Source organism: Phyllobates terribilis, unplaced genomic scaffold (assembly GCF_046119375.1).
Source record: "Phyllobates terribilis strain yellow unplaced genomic scaffold, ASM4611937v1 Scaffold_13__5_contigs__length_258822181, whole genome shotgun sequence".
Classification (NCBI taxonomy): domain Eukaryota; kingdom Metazoa; phylum Chordata; class Amphibia; order Anura; family Dendrobatidae; genus Phyllobates; species Phyllobates terribilis.
This window is the reverse complement of record NW_027362773.1, coordinates 163,573,177-163,591,823: the sequence shown is the minus strand read 5'-3', so window position 1 is coordinate 163,591,823 and position 18,647 is coordinate 163,573,177. Positions and strand designations below refer to the sequence as shown.

The window sequence follows — 18,647 nt, the reverse complement described above, 5'->3', positions numbered from 1 at the left end:
TTAATACCTCTGACCACGTTGTTGACAGCAGTGACCTGGCGGTCAGAAATGCTTCCTGGGGCAATCCCCATGCTGTCTCCATGTCATTTGGGCACTGTCACTATCGTTTTGGGCACTTGTTAGGCTTTTAAAAGACTGCCGGGGGTGCCGCCGCAAAAATGCTTGGGTCTCCCATAGACTAACATTGGGCTCGTTGCTCGGGTCGAGCACCCGAGTATCACGGCGAGCTCGGCCCGAGCTTCGAGCACCCGAGAATTTTAGTGCTCGCTCAAGACTATAAATAACACTATTTAACTACCAGCATTGTGTTAGGACTTGTCAGTTATAGATTATTCTTGCTCTGGTTCACTCCCTTTTCTCAACTCCTGTTCAGCCTGTTTTATGCCCATTTCTGACCTTGGCATGAAATTAGACTTTTCTTCAGCCTGAAATTTCTGTTTCTCTCCTTGATCTTATGCAGCCATTATTACCTCGTGTGTCCAGTTCAACATGAAAAGTTTGGTGATTTGGTGATTGGTCCTGTTAGTCATTCATTATAACTGGAATAGCAAAACCAATAATGGCCATAGCTGTATGGAGGTAGTAGTCATACTCAGGTTATGGTGCCTGCGGAGCCTAATATTCCCTCTGCCAGAGCTGAACACATAGTTATTAGACAGGTCGTGGTTGGGGGCGCTGATACTGATTTGGGTTGAAGAATAGCAAAAAAGTTTTATTTCAAAATAATAAAACTGCATCAACTGCAAAAGTAAAATCCACATGTAACATAGTAATAAAGACATCAATTACATCTGGTCTATTCTCTCCACAGGCCGCTGCATCAGTTTTACAGGAATCTTCAAATTTTTCTTTATAGCATCAATTATCTGAACAATAATCCAACATTTTTACCAAACATGACTGTGGGATATTACTTCTTTGATTCATGTTCAAATCCTCGAAAGGCAATTAAAAATGTGTTACAGCTGTTATCAGGACCCGGGGTGACCGTCCCTAATTATTCCTGCCGAAAGAACTGGAGATTGGCTGGGTTTATTGGGGATCAGAGTTCTATCACAACTTTACCTATAGCCCGACTACTGGCGGCGTATATGTATCCGGTGGTGAGTAACGAGCCCTAAGCTTACATGTAACACCGATCATTTCACAGGGAGCAGCTGCACAAATGTCCATGACTGACACTCTTCTGTTAATGGGCATGTTTAGGTATCTGAGTTGAGTACGATAATGTGGCATATCCGGCTTATATTTAGGGTGTAAAGTGTTAAAGTTGCTTTTCTGGAGCTTTTTTTATGCATTTTATGGGGAAAAAATTGACTTTCACCAACATTTTGAGTTCTCACTGTAGGAAAACACAATGTGACCGCAACACATAACGTTACTGATATCCCGACCTCATCAATCAGTGACATCACACACCCTCCTCTGTGACGAAACGATCAATAGTAACCATGAATAAAAGCTACAAAATACGTCCACAGAATAGGGAATAAGGAACAATTTCTTGGTCGCTTGAAGTCCGTCCATCAGGATGCTCCGCCATCCTGAAATTGTGGCTCTGAAGCCCCAAAAATGAGATTCTGCTGCCCCGCCCTGAGTTCATGTTACCAGAGGAGCTTATTCCTGGGAAGACCCTCACTGTCACGGGATTTGGGGGTGTTCAGCATCCCATATCGATGGCCCAAATTTTCCTGGACTGGGGTGCTTTTGGGAACTGATCTGGGATGGTTGGTTGCCCGATTCTTCCTGACAACCCTCGCAGATCCAAAATGTAATTTTATGCAAATGTCAATGTGATGCCTATTAAAAATGTGTGTTGTGGTAAAGGGGAACTCAGCCACCTCACCTCGCGGGGTGATGCTGCTGAGGATCCCCTAAAACGAGCCAGTATAAGTGCTATGGGTGATAGGAGCAGGCACGGAGACCAGGAAGCAGGTCGTCCCATGCAGGTGACCCGAGTCATGCCAGATGGTGACAGGGTCGGTGGTAGCTGCCCCATGACTAGCACGGCTCCACAAGTAATGGGAAAGAATGGCGAGAAACACGGGGATCATAGAGAATGTGGTACCGTGCTGCTGACCAGTGTCATGATGGACTGTGACATGGCCGGTCGTAGCTGCCCCATAGTTAGCCTGGCTCCCCAGGTAACAATGTGTGGTGGAAAGGTAGGGCCCGCAACCGGGCATGGTAAAAGAAATGTGTGTCTCACTGTCTGTCAGGAGTATGGGAAGAAGGTACTCATAGCCTGTCAGAGGGGTGGGAAAAATGTATCCCGAACCGGTCAGGGTTTTCGAAAAGCTGGATCCTCAGTCGGTCAGGATGATTGGTGAGTTGGGTCCACAGCTTGATGGATTATCAGGAAAGGGTGGTTATCCCCTGGAGAATCTCACAGAATCTCACCGCTGCCACCACTTGTGATGGATCCACACCCCGCCACCAGCCTGACGTCACAATTACGTTAAATGGAGCATGTGGTACGGATCTGCCCTTTGCACCAACGTGACATTCCACACCCCCCTTGAGGACGGGTACAGTAAGGCACCAAGGAGTGAGAAGACGTGGCCCACTCAATCACTGACATGGTACCACACTCCCTCACACCCCTGAAGGGTGAGAGGCTCCTTCGCTAGCTCCAGTGAAGCAGAGCCTGGTTGGCCTGTGAGAGTTGCCACCAATTTCTATTAGCTATAATGGACTTATATCAGGCTAGAAACCCGCCCGGTAGCGTGTTCGTTGGACTGAACAATGGACAAGGTTTGTGGATCGAGATAAAAGAACAGCCCAAGGTTAAATTATATATTTAATCGCCTTAGGGGCGCACTAGACGAACGCTATATACATAAGGGTTATACATACACAATAGTCAGAGTTGCAAGTACAATACGTGGTTCAACAAGTATAATCAGAACTTAAGAGTCAATTACCAGTCAGATGGAAAGGCCTGGCTTGTGGGGAAGGGCTGCCACATGGGAGGCTAAGGGCCCTCTTGTTGAATGTACTTCTTCCACACAATGTGACGTCATGGCCTCCCCAGGAAAAAGACAATGGACTCTGGCAGCAGGGACTGTTAAACTCTCTGGATCACTCCCACTCCTGCCTCCTGGCTGTACGCAAATCTCCTCCTCTGGTCTCTCTCAGCTAAAACTCCCAAAAACTAAAGTGGGCCATATCTCCTTACTGGATAGTCCTAGGGAGCCGGTTCTGGTGTCAGTGGACCCAGCCGGGCCCCTGCTACGCATGGATACCAAGCACCGGGGCCCTAGGGGCTCCCACAAGGCTGTGCCAGGTATCTCCTTTTCCCTACACGCTAGACTGTGTTGAAAGCCTGGGTGACATTTTTCCAGTTTGTGCGTTTCCAAAAATCTAGTTTGTTTATCACGGGGATGTATCGTATTCCCATAACTCAGTGTTGAATTATAGTATCAAAGGACAGGCCGCATGGGCTGGGGGAGGGTTGTTAAGTGCCCCTCACAGCTGCTGCAAGGTAATTGTCCCTCACTGTCCCTCAGCCCCCTCTGTTCTGCTTGCTGCAAAAAGAGTCGAATTACCCTGTGCATTCAAGATCTCTATAAAACTGCCAAACAGTGCACAATGGTTGACAGGGAATTATCTTAAATATTCTTCACACCTTCCCCCTTTAGAGGGCGCTAGGGGGTAGCACCACCCGGTGTTCCCCCGTGCGCCCATTCTCAACTTCCCCTTGTTGGGAAAAGCCGTTGGAATTGCCATGTTCGCGGCCTTTTTTGTGGCGAATGGCGAAGTGGTACTGCTGGAGTCCGAGGCTCCAGCATAGTAGCCTCCCATTCGTCCCGGATACGGTGTCTAACCAGCTGAGAGGGTTGTGGTCTCTTTCCATGGTGAATTGACATCTGTACAAGCATGGCTGCAGACTCTGCAGGGCCCACACAATTTCCAGACATTGCTTCACCATCGTGGAATAGGCCACCTCCCTCAGCAGGAGCTACAAAATGGGGTGTTCATGGCCCGTAGTATCAACCTGCCTGGCGAGCATGTCTGGCAGGGTCTCTGCCTCTCCCTCCTCTGGCAGGTTGCACACGGGGAGGGCGCAGGCCACCCACTCATGATGTACCTTCATCATTTTTACGTGGTAGGCCTTCCGCCTTTCCCGTGCGGGGTCCAGGGTGACCAGGATATCACGGCATTCAGCTGCTGGTGCATGAGATACAGACCTTCCAAGGCCGGCTGAAGCTTGTCCTGGGGTAACGGGACCAGTACCCACACCTTTTGACCCACTTGGTAGGTCCTCTCACAAGGATTCTGGTGGTACCATCGCTTCTGGTCGGCCTGGCCTTGTCGTGTACCAGCTGCACCAATGCCTGAATTTTGTCACGGAAGCACACAACATATTCGATGACCAACATTCCAGGGATAGCTAAGTCCCCTTCCCAGACATCCTTCATCAATGCCAGGGGGCCCAGCGCGCGACGGCCTTACAAGAGCTCAAAGGGGGAGAACCCCATTGAGGCCTGTAGAACCTCAAAGGCAAATAGCAGGTGTGGCAGATACCACTCCCAGTCTTGCCCGTGGGAATTTACCAACATCTTAAGCATCTGCTTCAGGGTGCCATTGAACCGTTCACCCTAGTCATTGGTCTGTGGATGGTACAGGCTGGACACCAGATGTTGCACCTGTATTTGCTTACAGAGGGACTCCATCATCTGTGACATGAACTGGGTCCCCCGGTCATTGAGCATTTCCTGGGGAAAACCCACTCAGGAGAAAATCTCCAGTAAGGCAGTGGCAACCTTGTCGGCCCAAATGGACGAGAAGGCTACCGCTTCCTGGTACTGGGTGGCATAGTCTACTACCGTCAGTATGAAGCATTTCCCAGAGCTGCTGGGAGTGGCCATCGGGCCAACCAAATCCACAGCCACCCTTCTGAAATGCTCTTCAATGATGGGCAGAGTTCCCAGTGGGGCTTTGGGGCGCCGGCCCGCCTTCTTCAACCTCTGACACATGTCACACGATAGGCAGTAGTCAGTCATCTTGGCCCCCATCCTTGGCCAATAGAAATGCTGGGCTAACCTGGCCTTGGTCTTATTGATCCTTAAATGTCTGGCCATCGAAATCTTGTGTGCCATCCGCAACAAATCCATCCAGAATGGATAGGGTACCACTAACTGTCGGTCCCTGGGCCATACCTCCGGTGAACCTCGCTGGACCGTTACCCGGTACAGCCGTCCTTGGTCCCAGACCACCTGCTCAAGGTCTGAGTCCAAGGGAGGCTGTGCCGCCTGCTCTTTAACAGCTTTCAGGCTGTCGTCAGTCTCTAACACCGTCTGAAACCCCTGACTGGACGTGGCCAAAATAGACAAAACTGCAACGTCTTCTGTCAGTTCTCTGGGACCTGTCTCCTGGCCTCCGTCAGACCCGGCAGCCACTTGGTCGGAAGGGGTGAAGCCATTAGACTTCCGAGGGGCCCCTGAGGCCTGGGTTTCACCACTGCACGTGAAAGTGGCCATGGCCGCTGTGACTGTGGGTAGCGCCTGCTTCTCCTCCGCTTCTGACAAAGCCTCTGGTCTAAACAGACTACACTGGTCCTCTGACATCTTGGTTGTGGGAGAACCCTGCCATGCAGCCTTACCTGGGAGCCCTTCCTCTCCTGGGTCTGCCCTGCCCTCCATGGCATGCTCCTCCTCTGCAGCTGTTTGCCCCCTGTCTGACCCCTCTGTGACAACCTCACAGGACAAACTGTTCCAGCCTCCCGGCTGGCCACACTCTAAGACCTTATCACAGCCGACTTGATTAATCTCCTCCCCCCTGAAGGGAGAGGGACACAGTACATACCCCACCCCCACATCCCCATCAGTAGACATGTTAATAACCTAATCAGATTATAGAAATAGGATAACCTCGATGGTATACAATTATATCTCACATCAAAAAACCCATAAAAAATAACCTTTACTAGATATCATTAAAATATTGCCTTAAGGCACACAAACAAATACTGTATAACATAGAAATAGACATAAAATTTGTGAAAAGATGATCAAATGCTGTTAGCTCAGATGGATATATAGAAAGACATCAAGCTATAGGCTATAACGTCTAACAAGACGACATGTAGTCCAGAGAGACCCAACCATTCAGAGTCTCTCACAAAAGCCTATTCTTATATAACAGTCATAGATCATAATAGCAAGATTAGCCACTAAGAGTACCGCTAAAATATATTACTCATTTATTTTGATTCAAAAAAGATCCCCAGTGGAGGCGACATCAGTACAATATAAGATGATTCCTGAATCCTCTAATTCATTTCAGCATATCATCTGTTAATGTGAATATGCTTAATAACTAGCTGCAGTTAGCAGTATAATCACCAGGTGATAGTAGTACTCCAAAATTACAAACTAATATATAGATAAATAACTTCCCCAAGCTGGGATATAACAGCAGGTTCCCTTGCAAAAAAAAGGTTCATATAGTATGAAGTATGCACAGATGAAGCAATACCTCCCACTATAGTTATAGATATTTCAGATAAAGTTCATATAGAGTTAAAGTGCAAAAAAAATTACTCATCTTAATATGCAGGGACACTGCCTTCCCAGTATAGTATAGGGGTTCCACATTCCTCAACGTGTTTCCCCATGTAAATCAAGGTTCATCAGGAGAAAAAATGGGATGATAATTAGCGTTGAGCGAGCACTAAAATGCTCGGGTGCTCGAAGCTCGGGCCGAGCTCGCCGTGATACTCGGGTGCTCGACCCGAGCAAAGAGCCCAATGTTAGTCTATGGGAGACTCGAGCATTTTTGCGGCGGCACCCCCGGCAGTCTTTTAAAAGCCTAACAAGTGCACAAAACGATAGTGACAGTGCTCAAATGACATGGGGACTGTTATGATCTGCAACATAAACTAAGGAAAGAATGGGAAAAGCTGTCCCTACAGTAAGACTAAGCTGAAATAGCGGGCAGCCTGTTCCTCGTGAACAGACCCGCCTTCGTCCTAGGCTAGTCTGAACGGAGACCTATAGAATAAAGGGAGGGATCCCTAAAAGAACAAAGGACTGGGGCAAAAAATGGTGCACCTCCTAACAGAAGTTGTTGCAGAGCAAAAAGACAAACTGACAAAAAGTACTAGAGGTCCCAGAGGACCAAGCAAACTAGACAGAGATAGGCACCGAAGCACCTAGCTAGAGAGACAGGCAAAAAACACTGAAGTCCAGCCAAGCCAGAAGGGCGGAGCTGGAATAAATAGGCAGCTGGTCACTTGACTGCAAATCACAAGATAGCAAAAACTAACAGGAGGGTTCTAACAGGGACAGCATGGGGATCGCCCCAGGAAGCATTTATGACCCCCAGGTCACTGCTGTCAACAACGTGGTCAGAGGTATTAAGCCACTTTTAAGGGCTCACAATAAAACGTTCAAAAACGAAACTGAAATGGTTTTCCTGTGAAATATGTTAAGGAAGTTCCTTTCCAGGGAACTTGTGTACAAGGTAAAATAAATAACCAAAATAAAAATACTCCTCCACACCTTGGGCTATGTTCACAAGTAGCATTTTTTATGCGTTTTTGCACTTTTGTATTGCTTTCAACTGTGACAAATGCATTCACCGGGAAATGTCATTTTACATTTTACAACCTTATCTAGCCATGTGCTGTGTGACACATGCATACAGTGCTGAAAAGACATGGGGACAGCATGGGGAAGATCCCTGGAAGCATCTCTGACACCCAGGTCACTGCCTAAAAGTGTGCCCATCAGAACTGATCCTTGCCGCATCAGAAGATGCAGACTTGCAACTATCCCCGTGCAAGTTCTTGTCCCAGGGCAGTGTTCAATTGTACCTCCCCCATTCCTTGCAATGCAAGCGCAAATATGCAGCCAACCACCCACCCACCCGCAGGCTGCAATACCATATTGCTAGCTTGCACTTGAAATGGTGCCTTTTAGTTTTGAGGAGGCCGAAGCTGGCCACTACCTCATGGCTGCTTCGGCAGCGAGGTATCCATATTCAGTCCCCAGCCGCCCGGCGGCCGGGTGTCCACGCTCGGTCCCCAGCCGCCCCACGGCCTGGTGTCCACACACAGTCCCCAGCCACATGGGGGCGGCCGGATGTCCACAAACGGTCCCCAGCCCCACCGATTTCTCCGCGGAACATCCCCACAGACTTTTCTTAGCCCGGCCTACTTTAAGGCAGCATTGGACGAGCCCACCAGAGAACCAGATTCCTCCGGTGGGCCCTGGCTTCTCCATCAGGGCAGTTGAGAGTGCCAAGGAGAGGAGCATGATGATGATGATAGAAGTTAGCATCTGCTTTGTTATGTTGGAATGCAAGCGTAAGTGTGCAACCTGCCACCCACCCACCCCCAGGCTGCAATGCCATACTGCTAGCTTGCTTGCACTTGAAATTGGGCCTTTTAGGCATTTGGAGGCAGACGCCGGCCACCATGTCATGGCTGCATTGGCGGCCCTTTTATCCATACACAGTCCCCAGCCGCCCGGCGGCCGGGTGTCCACGCTCGGTCCCCAGCCGCCCCGCGGCCGGGTGTCCACACACGGTCCCCAGACGCCTGGGGGCGGCCGATGTCCATAAACGGTCCCCAGACGCCTCGATTTCTCTGTTACCGACCCACACACTTTTCTTAGACTGGCCGGCTTTACAGCAGCATTGGACGAGCCCACCAGAGAACCAAACTCCTCCGGTGGACCCTGGCTTCTCCATCAAGGGAGTTGAGAGTGCCAAGATGAGGAGCATGATGATGATAGAAGTTAGCATCCGCTTTGTTTTCTTGGAATGCAAGCACATGTATGTAGCAGCGGCTCGGCCTTAGGTGGTCAGCGTTTTGTCGCATATCCTACCTCCTACGAGGATTGCTGGATGTTTTCCTGCTACTATCCCAGTTCTATGACTCCTGTTAAAACAAAGCTTCAGGTGATAAATGATGGATGAGGTGGTGGCAAAGGAGGAAAAGCAGGAGGAACAGGGACCATTCACTTCAATATCAGGCCAGTCAACCACACATGTCTTGTAGGATATGTTTCTGTAACAAAAGGAGCGTTTCTACCACACAGTTATAGGGCGTACAGTGAGCGCAATGCCTACCAAACATTTCGAGGCACTCCAATGCCCCTTGGAAGTGACATGGAGGTCAGAGAGCCTTAACTAAACTATTTTTTCCATTTATGGCAACTGGGTCTCCTGTACACTGTTGGCCTAAGCAGTGAATGGAAGGCTTTCCAAAAATTATGAGGAACTGCAATGCCCCTTGAAACAGATGTGGATTACAGCGTACTAAAAACCTTCTACCCATTATTGGGGAGTGGGTCTCCGTTAGTTTTCGCCTTTGCATTGAAAAGCAAAAGTTGACTCAAATTAGGAGAAAATGCAATGCCCGTTGGAAGAGTCGTGGAGGTTAGAGGTAATTAAAAACAACATTTCAATGCCCCTGGGAAGAGACGTGGAGGTCACAGTAGCTTAACAAGACGGTTTTAATTCCCCTTGAAAAAGTGGTGGAGGTCACAGTAGCTTAACAAGACGCTTTTAAGGGCCCTTGGAAGAGACATAGAGGTTGCAGTATCTTAACAAGATGGTTTTAATGCTCCTCGGAAGAGACGTGGAGGTCGCAGTAACATAACAGGCGCTTTTAATGCCCCTTGGAAAAGTGGTGTATGTCGCAGTAGCTTAACAAGACAGTTTTAATGCCCCTCCGATGAGACGTGGAAGTCAGAGTGGTATAACAAGATGGTTTTAATGCCACTTGGAAGAGACGTGGAGGTCAGAGTGGTATAACAACACGCTTTTAATGCCCCTCAGAAGAGACATGGAGGTCCCAGTAGCTTAACAAGACAGTTTTAATGCCCCTTACAAGAGCCATACAGTACAGCATATTACAAACATTATTCCCATTATTGAGAAGTGGGTCTCCCATAGTCTTTACTTATTCCTTCCAAGCAAAAGCTGCCAAAAATTAGGACGGAGGAACTTGCAATACCCTTACAAGAGCCAGGCAGTACAGCATATTCCAAACATTATTCCCATTATTGGGGAGTGGGTCTCCCATAGTGTTTGCTTATGCCTTCCAAGCAAAAGCTGCCAAAAATTATGAGGAAATGCAATGCCCGTTTGAAGAGTCGTGGAGGACCCAGTAGCTTAACAAGACCATTTTAATGTCCCTCAGAAGAGACGTGGAGGCCAGAGTGGTATAAGAATATGGTTTTAATGCCCCTCAGAAGAGACGTGGAGGTTACAGTAGCTTAACAAGACGCTTTTAATGCCCCTCGGAAAAGTGGTGGAGGTTGCGGTAGCTTAGCAAGATGCTTTTAATGCCCCTTACAAAAGCCGTACAGTACAGCATCTTAAAAACATTATTCCCATTATTGGGGAGTGTGTCTTCCGTAGTTTTTGCTTATGCCTTCCAAGCAAAAGCTGTCAAAAATTAGTACGGAGGAACTTGCAATGCCCCATGCAAGAGCCATGCAATACAGCATATTACAAACATTATTCCCATTATTGAGGAGTGGGTCTCCCATAGTCTTTGCTTATGCCTTCCAAGCAAAATCTGCCAAAAATTAGGATGGAGGAAATTGCAATGCCCCTTACAAGAGCCATGCAGTACAGCATATTACAAACATTATTCCCATGATTGGGGAGTGGGTCTCCCATAGTATTTGCTTATGCCTTCCAAGCAAAAGCTGCCAAAAATTATGAGGAAATGCAATGCCCGTTCGAAGAGTCGTGGATGTCCAAGTAGCTTAAAAAGACCGTTTTAATGCCCCTCAGAAGAGACGTGGAGGTCAGAGTGGTATAACAACACGCTTTTAATGCCCCTCAGAAGAGACATGGAGGTCAGAGTGGTATAACAACACGCTTTTAATGCCCCTCAGAAGAGACGTGTAGGTCAGAGTGGTATAACAAGACGCTTCGAATGCCCCTCAGAAGAGACAAGGAGGTCAGAGTGGTATAAGAAGACCATTTTAATGCCCCTCAGAAGAGACGTGGAGGTTACAGTAGCTTAACAAGACGCTTTTAATGCCCCTCGGCAAAGTGGTGGAGGTCCCAGAAGCTTAACAAGATGCTTTTAATGCCCCTCAGAAGAGACGTGGAGGTCATATTAGCTTAGCAAGATGCTTTTAATGCCCCTCGGAAAAGTGGTGGAGGTCGCAGTAGCTTAACAAGATGCTTTTAATGCCCCTTTCAAGAGCCATACAGTACAGCATCTTAAAAACATTCCCATTATTGGGGAGTGGGTATCCCATAGTCTTTGCTTATGCCTTCCAAGCAAAAGCTGCCAAAAATTAGGATGGAGGAACTTGCAATGCCCCTTAACAAGAGCCATACAGTACAGCATCTTAAAAATATTATTCCCATTATTGGGGAGTGGGTCTCCCACAGTCTTAGATTATGCCTTTCAAGCAAAAGCTGACAAAAATAAGGATGGAGGAACTTTCAATAATGGCAAGACAGACCACGGTCACCCTGGTGGTATAGTGGTGATGGAGGCTGAGGATTATGAGAAGAATATAAAACAGCCGAAATGAGGAAGCGTATACCCATGTGTGGATGTGAAGCGGTGCATGTGAATACACCTCCCGAAAAAACACAGTCGATTTGACTTTATGTTACTCTGCTGTCATTTGGTGGTGATGAGAAGTCTGGCCCAATCCAGCCCTTGTTCATTTTGATAAGGGTCAGCTTGTCAGCATTGTCAGTTGACAGGTGAGTGCGCTTATCAGTTATAATTCCCCCAGCGGCACTAAAAACACGCTCCAATAACACGCTAGCGGCAGGGCAGGCCAGGACCTCCAAGGCGTACAGAGAGTATTCATTCCAAGTGTCCAGCTTGGATACCCAATAATTAAAAGGCACAGAGGAATCACGGAGGATGCTGGTACGGTTGGCAAGGTACTCCCTCACTATCTTTTGAAACTTTCCACTCCTTGTGAGAGTACCCCGCGCCTCAGGGCCTGTAAGCTGGGCGGGTTTCAGAATACTGTCCCAGAATGTTGACAGTGTTCCCCTGCCTCTGCTGGATTCTAGTTGCCTCTCTCTCGCTTGTACGCCTTGGTTGGTCAACGAACTCTGACCTCTGCCGCTAGCGTGTTCAGATGGGAACTTTTTTAACAGTTCTGCAGCAAGGGCTTTCTGGTACTGCCCCATTTTTGCAGACCTCTCCACCTCAGGAATAAGAGAGTGAAAGTTCTCCTTGTAGCAGGGGTCTAAAAGTGTCACCAACCAGTAATGACTGTCACCCAACATTTTGACAATGCGAGTGTCATGGTTAAGGCAGCGTAACATAAAGTCAGCCATGCGTGCCAGACTGGTAATGGGCAAGACTTCCGTGTCCTCACCAAGATGACGACTGACCATGCTCTCCTCCTCCTCCTCCCCCATGTCCTCAGGCTACCCACGCTGAGCCGACGGTATGACAGTTGTACAGGTATTACCGTCTACAGCGCATGACACAAGCTCCTGTTCTTCTTCCTCCTCCTCCTTTCCCTCATTTTCCCCCAATGCACGTTGGGATGAGATGAGGCTGGGCTGTGTGTAATCGACCGCTATGGCTTCTTGATCCATCTCATCATACTCTGGCTGCAATGCCTCCTCTTTAGTTCTCTGCAGAAAGCATTGCAAAAGACACACAAGTGGAATGCTGACGCTAATGATGGCATCATCGCCACTCACCATCTGGGTGGACTCCTCAAAGTTTGTCAAGATGGTACATATGTCAGACATCCAGGTCCACTCCTGTGGTCTTATGTGTGGAGTCTGACCTGAATATCGATGGCCTTGTTGCAGCTGGTACTCCACAACTGCTCTCTTCTGCTCACAAATCCTTTGCAACATGTGGAGGGTAGAGTTCCAACGTGTGGGGACATCACACACCAGTCGGTGTGACGGAAGCTGCAAACGCTGCTGCAACACAGCAAGTGCGGTGGAAGCTGTAGCCAACTAGCGAAAATGAGCTGACAGGCGGCGTGGAGGAGGAGGATGATGAGCAGGAGCTGTACACTGTGGGGGCAACTCTGACTGACATAGGTCCCGCAATCCTCGGTGTGGGGAGGATGTGTCCCCTGTCCCAAGGTCCGACTGGGTCCCAGCTTCCACTATATTTATCCAGTGTGCCATCAGGGAGATGTACCGTCCCTGGCCACAAGCACTTGTCCACGTGTCCGTTGTCAGGTGGACTCTCCCAGTAAGTGCATTGTTGAGGGCACGGCAGATGTTTTGGGACACGTGCTTGTGTAGTGCGGGGATGGAACACCGGGCAAAATAGTGTCGGCTGGGGACCGAGTACTGAGGGAAGGCCACCGCCATAAGGTTGCGGAAGGATTCCGTCTCCACCAGCCTAAAAGGCAGCATTTCCAACGCACGCAGTCGTGAAATGTGCAAATTTAGGACTGTGGCCAGTGGGGCGTTAGCTGAGAATTTTTTCTTTCGTTCAAAGTTCTGGGATATGGACAATTGAACGCTGCGGTGGGACGTGGATGTGGACGTTGATGCTGTTTCTTGAGAAACTGCCATAACAAGTGAAGACTGAGAGGAGTGGGCATATTTGCATGCAGTATGGACAGGGGATTGCCTTGCACACACAACAGGGGGTTCTATTGCACGCACAACAGCATAAGAAGCAGTGGTGACACCCGCTGACACTGGTCGTGGACCCTGGGGTTCGCCCCACAAAGTCGGGTGCTTTGCTGCCATGTGCCTGATCATGCTGGTGGTGGTCAGGCTGGTAGTTTTGTCACCCCTGCTGATGCTGGCATGGTAGGTGGTACAAATGGCCTTTTTGGGGTTATCAGCAGAGTCTTTAAAAAAATTCCAGACTCTGGAAGACCTACCGCTTGTACTGGCAATGTCCCTCGTGTTGGTGTTATGGGGAACGGTTGCCCGCCTTCTGACTGCGGCCACCACACTGCTTCTTCCTGCCTGTTGGGGTACTCTGCCTCCCTCCCCCTGTGTGCTGCTGGCCTCACTCTGCATGTCCTCCTGCCACATTGGGTCAGTTACTAGATCATCCACCACCTCCTCCTCTTCCACTTGCGTACCACGATCCTCCTCCTCACTTCCTGGCAATTGTGTCTCGTCATCGTCCACCTCTTGTGACAAATTGACAGTGTCGACTTCCTCTGGCCATGGCTGTTCAAATATTTGGGCATCGCTTCATGGGATCTCCTCTTCCACCACTTCAAGCGGAGCAGGTGAGGTGCACAAATCTGGAAATGGACCAGTGAACAGCTCTTCAGAGTGTCCAAGTGTGGGATCAGTTGCTGTCTGACGACACTCGGCATGGTGGGAGGAAGGATCATCAGGGTGAGGAGGAGTATGAAGTCGAGACTCACGGCTACTAAGAGTCGACCGTGTGGAAGACAGGCCAGAGTTGGTGGTTCCCAGGTAACTGGAAGTATTATCTGCTATCCAATTAATAACCTGTTCACACTGATCAGTTCGCAATACTGGTGTTGTTCTGTGTTTCCCTAGTAATTCGGTCAAGAAGTGGGAGCAAGAAGATGTGGCTGTTGGTTGTGGCACATTTTCACCTTGGCCACAGCCCCGTCCTCTGCACGCACCATCACCAGAGTGCCCACTTCCACGCCCCTTGCCATGCGCTTTGCCCATTGTAAAGGAATAGCTTACACTCGCACTATCAATGTAAAAAGTGTAATAAAAAGTAGATTAGAACCGTGGAAGAGGAAAACCACAGTTCTATTTCTCTGGCCTACACCCGACTCTTTTAAACAATCTGAACAATCAGGGAGAAAATATTACTGTTTTTCTTTACGGAAGAAATACCAAATGCTGAATAATAGAGATTTTTTACCGTGGAACAGCAAAACCACAGTTATAATTTACAGGTGTATGTATACCAGACTTTTTTAAATATATAGATTTGCGGCTGAACAGTGAGCGACACACTCAAACTGTTTTTTTTAGATACAAATGGCCCAAAAGTGGATAATACAGAGGTTTGAACCGTGGAACTGCAAAACCACACTTGTATTTCTCGGGCCTACACCAGACTATTTTCAACAGATATATTTGTGTCTGAACAATCAGGGAGACACTATTATTTATTTTTTACTGCAAAAAATGCCAAAAGCAGGATAATAGAGATTTTTTTACCGTGGAACAGCAAAACCACAGTTATAATTTACTGGTCTATACCAGTCTATTTTCAACAGATATATTTGTGTCTGAACAATCAGGAGACACTATTATTTATTTTTTACGGCCAAAAATTGCGAAAAGCAGGATAATACAGAGATTTGACCCGTGGAACTGCAAAAACCACACTTGTATTTCTCGGGCCTACACCAGACTATTTTCAACAAATATATATGTGTCTGAACAATCAGGGAGACACTATTATTTATTTTTTACGGCAAAAAATGGCAAAAGCAGGATAATAGAGATTTTTTACCGTGGAATAGCAAAACCACAGTTATAATTTACTGGTGAATACCAGACTTTTTTAAATATATATATATTTGCGGCTGAACAGTGAGCGACACACTGAAACTGGTTTTTTTTAGATACAAAAGGCACAAAACTGGATAATACAGAGATTTCACCCGTGGAACTGCAAAACCACACTTCTGTTTCTGTGGCCTATAGCAGACTCTTTTCAACAGATGTATTTGTGTCTGAAAAATCAAAGACACACTTTTTTTTTGGGGGGTGGGGGACACCAATAGGTTAATAAGACGGGTATTTGTACAGTATGACGGAGGAAAAAAAAAGAGGATTTAGATAAAAAAAAGGATTTTTCCTGGCCCAGGAGACCTGGAGCTAAGTCCAGCAATTTCAGAAACAGGAGCACACAGGACTGTAATGCAGCATTTGCTGGTATAACCCCACTGCGTCTCCAATACAGCCTGCCTGTCTGCCTGATATCTGGGATGGATATTAGTACTGAGAAGGACTGTTTGTTTGATCTGGCAGCCTGTACAGACCCTACACTAACTATTTCACAGGATAAATCTCTCCCTAGCTCAGCAGCGCTGTCCCTACACTGTCTAATCCGGAGCGACTGTGTCCAAGATGGCGGCGCTCCGGTTTTAAATACTCGAGGTGACGCTGTGCGGCCAGCCAATCACTGTAATGGCCACAAACAACATGGCTGCGGCATTACAGTGACTGGCTGGCAATCCCCGCATGTTCATTGGCTTTGTAAAGAGCGCCAAACATTCAGGGCGGAGACCCGAGCTCCCGCCCGAGGAACCCGGAAATGCTTGGTGCTCGCCGAACATCCCGAGTAGCGTGATGCTCGGGCGAGTACCCAGCAGTGTCGAGCATGATCGCTCAACACTAATGATAATGTAATTAGGTATCCTTCTGATGGCTTGCAGTCTTTAATGATATCTAGTAAAGGTTATTTTTTATGGGTTTTTTGATGTGAGATGTTAATAACCTAAGCAGCATAGGGGTGGACATGATGTTGTCTGGAGATCTAGGTAGTGGGGGTTCAGTGGCCACATAGTGGGACACTAGCCTCCCCAAGTCTCTCCAAAGCAAAACACTCGTGGGAATGTTCTGAGTTACCCCCACCTCCTGCACTCCCCTCCCGGTGCCCCAGTCCAAATACACCTCGATGCCTTTAATCCCGGAGAGTTTTCCCAGGTATCAAATCTTGGTTTGACACCAGTCCGGGCCACACAAGGGTCATCTCAGCGCCGGTATCTCGCAGTCCCATGGCTCTGGAGTGGCCTATGGTGACAGTCTGAAGGTTGTCAAGGGACCTCCCACCACCCCCACTCACACACAAAACAGTGGATGGTTTCTGGGATGGGGCGAGCTTTTCAGGTGCTAGGGACACATGGCTTTGAAGTGGTCTGGCTGTCTGCAAAGGTGACACAGTCGGGGTTCCCCTAGCAACGTGGAGAGGGAAGCATGGGTAAGTGGCCCTTGAGCCTGGGGGCAGGGACAGCAGGCACCACATTCATCTTACTCCCTCTCCAGCCGACAAGTTTCTTGGCCTCTTGATTCTTGTTGTTGGATTACTCGTCGGCAAGTGTGGCTGTTGCAAAGGCCCCTTTTGGCTTCCAGTCACAGAGGTACTGCTGGAGGTCCTCTGGGCAGTTCCACAGAAACTGCTCAGTCGCAATGAGCTCCTTCAGCTGCTGGACGGTGGTGAGCTCCAGTCCTGTGGTCCATTGGTCAATGACTCTCAGTAAGGCCCACATGTGATCGCCCCAGCTGTCTGCAGGACCTCACGGCAGACTCCAGAGCTTCTCCTGGTATGACTCAGGGGTCAAGTTGTACTGCCAAACCAGAGCCTGCTTGATGTCCTCATATCTCAGGGTGGTCTCACTGGGCAGGTACCCAAAGATTTCCAGGGCCTTACCCATAAGGCGAGGGCTAAGAACTGGACCCACTGGTGCTCAGGCAGATATTACTGACGGCAAGTTTTTTCAATTTTTTCAAATGCCAGCAAGAAAGTGTCCAAGTCCCCTCCTTTTCCAGCAGGGGGAAGTCCTCAACCCTTAGCTTCGGGATTCGGATCTCAGGGGACTTGGGACTGCCTGGGACCGACAGCTGGAGATGGAGTCAAAGCATATTTTCCTGGTGCTCGCGCTCCCGTTGACATTCTGCTGCCGCTGTTGCCTCACGATTAGAGATGAGCGTTGTTCTACTCGAACTGTTCGCCAATCTCAAATTCGAGCTGTTTTGGGCGGTGTTCGAGCCGTTCGGCGAACACGAACAATTTGAGAAAAATTCGGCTGTTCGAGGTTATGTTCGATAACTGTTCGTGCACCAAAATCATAACTGGATTTTTTCTCAGTAATGATGAAAATTAATGTTAATACACAGTTTGAGTGTACAGCGGGGTGGGGGGAGGGGCAGGGGATGGATCTCTGCAGGAACAATGAAGATCTCCATTTTTTTTTCTCTTTCCCGCATTTACAGTGGGGAGGTGCAATCTGTCAGCCTATCAGCAGCGCACACACGGAGCGAAGTGCTTTTTTTCACACAAGCAAGGGCATGTGTCATTGGCAGTGTATGTCACATGTCCTTGCCCTATAAGACCAAGCCATTTTCCCCGTCGCCACCATTTTCTCACTGCTGCAGCTGCGTGTTAGACGGCACCGCTGTTGCTGTGTGCGCTATACCTTGTTAATTTCAAGCCAATTTTCGCACAAATATACAGATAGCTTGGGAGTAGGGAATAGTTGTGATTGCAGTCCTTTTAAGGACTAGGTTACAGCATTTCCTACAACTTTTATCAGGCAGGTCTGTGCTCTTAAATAGATAGGTTGTGGGAGTAAAGACTAATTGTAATTGGAGTCCTTTTCAGGACTAAGTTACATCAGTTCCTATCAGTTTTTGCCAGGCAGGTCTGGCAAGTTTTTTTCACAGCATTTGGCTGAATCTAGCAAAGCTAATCCTTTTTGGCCTATTGCAGAGTGTGTTAGTCAGTGGAGTAGCCTATCTGTGCTGCAAGATATACCACCTGTGTATAGAATACCAATTTTTTTACTGCACCTAGTGAAGTAAAATCTTTTGGGCATAGCATCATTCTATTAGTCCATCTATACTGACCTCCATCAGGTTGCAAACTGAATCTAATTTTTTTCTGCATCTAGCTCTGAAAAAATATTTGGCCTTCTAGCAGTGTGTGGGACTTGTTCTATTAGTCCACCTATACTGACCTCCATCAGGTTGCAAACTGAATA

General features: G+C 48.1%; 1 pseudogene; it reads left to right on the top strand.

Annotated features, from left to right (window-relative positions):
* The first annotated feature begins 489 nt into the window (after positions 1 to 489).
* LOC141173633 (vomeronasal type-2 receptor 26-like) overlaps positions 490 to 18,647 on the top strand; it is a 261,516-nt pseudogene continuing 243,358 nt past the window's right edge.